The sequence below is a fragment of the Charadrius vociferus genome, unplaced genomic scaffold, assembly GCF_000708025.1.
Source record: "Charadrius vociferus isolate BGI_N301 unplaced genomic scaffold, ASM70802v2 scaffold999, whole genome shotgun sequence".
Lineage (NCBI taxonomy): Eukaryota > Metazoa > Chordata > Aves > Charadriiformes > Charadriidae > Charadrius > Charadrius vociferus.
In genome coordinates, this window is record NW_009658627.1 from 415,716 (window position 1) to 422,831 (window position 7,116).

The window sequence follows — 7,116 nt, forward strand, 5'->3', positions numbered from 1 at the left end:
TGGCTCCCTGCTGATCATCCAGCCTAACGCCCTGCATGGCACAAAGGAGATGTAATTCATCACACTCGGTCGCCTTAATGCACAGAAGAGCCATATCCCTCAAAGATCGAATACCTCCCGCTGCCCCCGACTACCTGGAATAGCTGTGGCTACTCATCGCCTTGGAGAACTAGATGTAAAATTAACAAAGATAATTTCCCTGCAAGAAAATAGCACCTTGGCCTGGATGCAGGACACATCGGGGAGGGTCTGAAGCAGAAAGGCTAAAACTGGCTCCAGTCTGGGGTTCTGCTGAATGGGCTAACACAGGGCTGACCAACACGGGCAGGATATCAGCACTATTGGAAACCTCCGGCCAAAATCATCCCAAAGGGCAGGACATACCCCAGTAGCAACAGAAAGGTTACTTCCAGTACTCCGCTCCTGCCTGTGTGGGGCTGAGTGATCCACCATCACTGTCACTAGTGACCATCTGACCGAGGCAGAGGGAGGCGATGGGATAGAAACAGCTCTCCAGCCTGGGTTTCTAGCAAGAGTTTGTGCTGTACAGCAAGGGTAGCCCACAGACCTCCACAGCGGTGTTTGTGGTATCAACACTGGCCTAAATTTAAATAGACAAAAATAAAGACACGTGGGAGAGCAGCTTAGGAACAGAAAGCGTGCACAGTCCTTGACAGGGCAGTAAAGATGTAGGGCTTCCACCCGTCAAACGTGCAGGGCTCACGCCTCCCTTGCTGCAGTGCCCTCATTTCAGCCGCACATTGCAGTCCCGCAGCCCAGTGGCAGCGCGGCACTGAAACAGCTATGGAAAATGGAGGGGAGCAGGGGGAGGAGACGATGTACCTGGAGAAGGACAGGTTGATTTAACACCCCTCCCTGCTGCCAAATGCTACGTGGGCTCCATAGTCATCAGCCAAAATAGAGCCATAGTCTGTGCCTCCTCCAAGAGACAGTCCCAGCTGGAAACATGTCAGGGCATTGCTGGGGCAGCAATTTACAGCACAGGGAGTCACTTTGGGAGCTGCTGACACCGCACCCCACTGTATCTGGCTCCTTTCCCCTTCCCCCCACCATTCAAGCTGCCTGTTGATGCTTGCCGTAGCCTGGGAATGTGACACAGGGCTCGACCCGGCGAGGAACACAGGCAGGGTTTGGGCAGAAAGGAGGAAGGGTCCTGCATTAACCTTGGGGTGCAAGTCAGAAAGCCACCGCACATGGCTGTCATCTAACGCCCAAGACACCTTTGCACCTCCCTCCCAGTCCAGCCCCAGCCTGGCAGAGGCTGAGCGGCTCCAAGGCAGCCCCTGTGGCAGCCTCGTCTCTCTGGGAGCCTTCTTGAGCTTCCCAGTGCAAAGACACATCCTCCCACGGAGAGCAGCACGTCCTGGGTAACCACCTCCTCCTCTGCTTGTTTTGCTGCCAGGGTCCCTCCCGAAACGTGAGCAGCTTCAGCCCCAACTTGCCGTTGACTCAGCCTCTGTCAGCACCTGAACAAGACCGGTCACGCCAAACCCCCACTCCAGACACGCCACGACAGCACGGGAGCTCTGTCCCTTGCGCATTTCAATCAGAAAGCAGCAATGAGACCGGTTTCTTGGGTTTCCCCATACTCGCCATCGCCTCTGGACGCCCTCGCTGCGGCTTCCAGGTCTCAAAACCTTTGCAGCAAAACCACCGCAGGCTGTCGCAGCTCTGCCCCAGCTGTCCCCTGGCAGGTCACACGCAGTCACTGGGTGGCACTGTGCCCCTGCCTGTGCAGCCGCCCAGATCCATCCTCCTCCTGCTCCGCTCGGGGTGCCGGGGAGGAAGGCCCAGCTGGGGCGATGGGAGAAGGCTCTCCTCACCAAAGCACAGCCACGCGTGGCAGCCAGCCCCACTCAGCCCCGCTTGGAAGCGGACAGAGGCCAGGGGACCCCGGGAGCCCACAGGCAGGTGACCCCCCGGCACCCAAAGGCAGGCTCCTGCTGCCTCCCTGCCAGGATTTCTTTGCCCACTACGGTTATATATTCATTACCATGGTAAACTGCGCATTTACAATATCCCCCTCCATAAAACTAATAGGCCAGGCAATTGGGACGGCCCTGTGAAGTACTTTATAGTCTGGACTCGAGGATTTCGTGCTGCAGCTCACAAGCTGTCCCAACCCCAAATCCCAGGAATCAGAGTGTTATTTCTCCCCACCGTCCCTGCTTTTGGGCTGGGAGCAGCGTGAGGATGAGCGTGGCAGCCCATTGCCTGCCTGCCTTCATTTGTCTCCCGCCACCCGGAGCCCCACTCAGCTTCAGCTGCACAAGGCTGCTAGGACCATCCACAGGGATCAGGGTTTCTTCTTTCCAGGGCGCCATGACACAGCTCTGCCCTGATTCCAGGAGCTTTTACCCCATCAGGGTGAGCCAGGGGCCAAGACGATGGACCAGGGCAGAGGCCTGGGAGGTTTCTTTGCAAACACTTTGCCGTTTGCTTCATTTGCAATTGAAAGCCAGAGGCCAGGCTCACCCTCGGGAGGAGCAGACAGCCCTTCTTGACATGAGGATGGCAAAACCTGCTCAGCTCTGTAGAAGTCCCTTCCCTCCACATTGACACCCCGTGTTTGTTTGGGAAGCTGGAGGTGACACATTTGGTGTAACCCGGAGTGCCATGTCAGAGGGTACCTGGCGGGGTTTGAGGGACTGGTTTTGCTTCGCACATTGCTGAGACCCGACAGATCTCAGTGGCGCACTCTAAACGTAGGTCAGCCTGAAACCAGTCCTGGCTCCAGCGGCGGTTGCGTGTATGGCCTTGGGGAAAGCGGTAACCAAACGGAGCCACAGCTGCCTACCTTCCTTCTTCCTGATGTGTAAAAGCAGCCCCAGAAAAGTCTCCTTTAATCATTCCCCCTACATTAGATCTTCCAGGGAAATTTAGCACAAATCAGTAGCACCAAGGGAATGGACCCTGAACAACTCAGAAGGGGGTTAATTAGTTTGCTGGAATCCTTCTCTCTTTAGTTGCCACCTATAGCTCCAAGCCTTGACAAACAGTTGGGAAAAAGGATTGCTTTGCTGAAAGTCAATGGTCTTCAAAGCTAAGAGCTGGAGATCCTCCAAGGAGTCTACTGTTGGGAACTAAAGTGGAGGAGACTGTTCCTCTACCACTAGGGTGGAAGACAAATGGGAGATGGGAAAGCAAAAGGTTTCCAGGTCTCCACAAAAGTCAGAAGGGAGACAAAGAGCCCATTTCTCTCCTCTGTGGTTTATTGTCTTCAATCTCTCTTTGCTTTAGTGCCCCCACCTGCCCCGCGGGACAGAGTCACGTTTAGACGTGCTGAAAAGCTTAACTAGCATTTGCAAAATGATTCAAGATCCCCAGATACCAACTGCCAGAGACATACAAAGCATTACTGCTCGTCCCTTCGGAGGACGATCCGTTCCTCAGCGCCAGAGCTGCTGGCAGAGAGGCTCTCTGTTCCGGGTGCACTGGGCAGGTAACGCAAGCGTGTGAGGCAGAGGGAGCAACATCAGAAATCCCCACAGCCCCTTACTAACAGTTTCCTCCTTAGACTAATTTAATATTAGACTGTATTCACTCCAGAGAATTTTGTAAAACAACTGGTTTACGCTGTAGCTGCCTCGAGCGCCGCAGCACTGGTAACCTGCACCAGAGCTGGTCTATGCCCACAGTGAGACGTGGCCCTGCCACCGCTTCTGCTGTCTCCACCCCCATTTTAGCATTGTAACAGGATGGGAGGGTTAAACACAACACTGCAGCTGAGTGACCACCATGGGCAGCACTTTGGGACTAAAATTTCCTCGAGCACCTGTTCTAGCTCTATAACCAAAAGTCTCCTCCTTTAATCCAAGGACAAGATTTCTTCGCTAGGCACACCATGAGCTGCCCTCCCTTCCTTCTATACTGTCCGCTCATGTTTGTATTTCAAACTAATTGCCACTACATCATCTGATCCTGCCCAGCTGTCTAAAAAAAACAACACCCCACGTACCACTGGGACCTCTTTGTCAGAGGCTGTGAACTCATCTCCATCCTGCACCGGGATGGATTGAACAAACTGAAGCAGTATTTTATTGCTGTAGCATAAAACATGGGAATAAACAAGCACCAAAGTGCTACTGATCATTAAAACCAGATGGGAGCCCATTTACTGCCTCCAGCAGCGAGGTGCCACCGCTGCTCTGCTGGGGCCCCACTGAAATAGGAAACCCAACGCACGTATCTGGGGGATGCTGGATGGCAGTGGCTGCAATTCAATTCAAAAGTGGCTACCCTGCAATTCAGGCCTGGGTTTAACCGTACTGTCCTCTCACCACCACCCCGGGGATCACCAAGGAGTGACTGAGGTTTTAGTCCCGGCTCCAGATGCACAACCACTCCTGTGAGGTTGTGCCTAGGTGAAAACGCCGTGGTGGGGACACGCAGCCTGTCCAGGGCCAGTCCCACCGTCCAGGGGAGAATATCACAGGTCAAGTTGTCCACACCCAGAGCAGGGACTCAGTTGTGTTTCAACAGTATTTGTTCAAAGCATTGTCACAGAACCATCACAGGCTCTGGTCTCCCCTGTGCAGTTCAGCTCCGGGATGGTGGATTATCCAAACCGGCCCAGGTCTGACCTTATTTCCTTACCGACCAGTGCTGTCTGGCACCAGAACCTCAGTACAGACGGAGGGAAGAAGCCAGGGGCTATTTCCTCTCCTTCCTAATCAACACACCCACTGCAGATAAAAGAGCAGTGAGAGCATTCCCAAAGTCTGGAGCACTGGAAACTGGCCTTCAGAAATAGCTCCATCCTGAGCACCCCGAGCTGCAAGCTGAGCTCACCCCCTGCCTAGACCGAAGCTTTGCACCTCTGTCCTCAAGTCCCATCTTCCCGTGGCAGGGAGCCCTCTCAGCAGCCCAAACCCCAAACTCTGCATGGGGCCGGGGGAGGATTCCCCGGGCTGCCCCTGCAAGCCAGAGAGGAGATGCAAATGGAGCAGGAGACTGCTGGAGAAGCAGAGACAGACAGATGCTTTTACACTTCAAAGGAAACAGGGCCCTGTGAGGCTTTCAGGAATACGCACACAAATCGATAGACTCCTTTTAAACACCAGGCACATTTGCTCAAGTGTGAGGCAATTAGTCCCTGGGGATGGAGGCAGGACAGGGCCATTAACAGACATACGGGCAGGATGAGAAACATGTGGCACGGCTCCATGCTCAGCCCCATGAGCTGGAAACCGTGCCGTCCTGGCTTAGCGTTCTCACCCGTGAGTTTCAAAACGCCGCTGTGTCCCCAGGGGCTCTACAGGGAGCTCATCAGTGTCACCCAGCCTGTGTCAGTGCAATGCTCAGCACTGCCCTGTGGTAAACAGGGCGGTTTTGATCACATCCCCTCCACTGCTCAATCGTTCATTGCTTTTACCCCCAGAGAACAACGCCGGGGATGCCCTGAAGGACACAAAGGGCTGACTGACACTTACTGCATGTACAGCAACTCTCCTTTCCCCCCCACCTGAATGCTGCTGGTGGTGCCCGAGCTGCTCTGGACAGCTCTGTCTCCACAGAGCTCCTTCTAGACGGTATAAAAGAGCCAAAAAACAGATTGTGGGCGAGCAGAGGGCTGGCCGCTCAGCACGAACAGAGCCAGCATGGGGACAGACCCTGCGGTGTGACAGAAATCAGGCCTGACTCATGCCCTTCTACTCTGCACCAGCACTTCCACTCACATCTACCCTTAACGCACCGTCTCCCAGCGAGGATGTTACACAGAGCTCCAGGCGCCCGTGCTTTGTGACTCCGCAGCTGGGAGCTGGAGGAGTGACTGTGCCAGCGCACAGGAGGTCTCTCCCGTGAACAGCCGCTGTGTTTTATGCGTACAGTCTTATTTTTACAATGAGAGGCAGAGACACCAAAACTGAGCAATGTTTTATGCCTGGCTGCGTGACTGACGATGTGCCCGTCCTGTATCGCTCGCTACCCACTCCCACTCTCCTTTATGGAGGCACAACATTTCCCCTTCTCTTCAGTAAAAATAGGAGAGGAAGAAATAAAAACCTCAGCATGTCCCCGAAGAACTGTAGGAGATGGAAATTAAATCCATCCATTACACTCACCAAGCACAGTGCTGTCTGGGCAGGAACACCGGAGTTGTACACCTGCACATCCAAAGGAAGAAAAAATGGAATATTACAGAAGCGTCAGAGGCAATCCAGCACCCTACAGCAAAGTACTTCATGCCATAAACCAAACTCACATGACTTGGAAAAACAAAAAAGGAATGACACTAAATCAAGCTGAGCAGTACCACTGTTTGTCACAGCTGCAGCGGCTCTCCTCACCCCTGCATCGAAGGATCGCTCCACCCTTAGTTAAATTTTTGTCTGCTGCTGCTGCTCAGGCCTGGGTGTCAAGAACACTTCAGCATTTGTTGTGGGCAGCGGGGGCTGCAGGGAGCACGGGCTGTGGAGGAGAAACGTGTTCCCGACTTGCTACACTTTGTCCTGTGAGCCTGCCGGCAGCTGTGTTACCTCTGCCTGGCCTTCTCCCGCTCAGATTTGCTGTAGCATCTAGAAGCCACATTTTAAACCTTACTACATCTCTGCAAAACGCGCCAGTGAAACCTGCTTACCTGGAGTCGCCGGGAGCACGCCTGCTTCTCGCAGCCGGGGGATCCGGGAGCCGAGCCCTAGAGAAACAGGCAGAACCAGGCACCCCATAGCGCCGCAAAACCGACAGCAGCAAAGCTGTGCCCCCGAGCAGCCAGCCTCGGGTGGGCTTTGGGGCCGGCATCACTCAGGGCAGAGGGGGAAAGTGGGACAAACCACCCCCTCCCCACACTTTGGGGGAAAATCTTTTGTCCTCCCTTCCCCAGCTGGCCCTGGACAGTTTTACCCCCTCTCTCTTTGCTCTTGGCCACTCACAAAGAGAATTCGGGCTGCGGGCAGGGAAGCAGGTAAGTGAAGACACCTGCACCCCACACATTTGGCCGCTGACGAGGGGGGAGAGGGGGACTGGCAGCTGCCTGCAGCTCCCGGGCAGGAGGTATTTGGCTTTGTGCCGGTCCAGCCCCGCACGGCGGGCGATGGCTGCTGTTTGTTGTCAGCCAAATGCTGCATTCCCCCTGCTAAGAGGCTCCCCATGGGC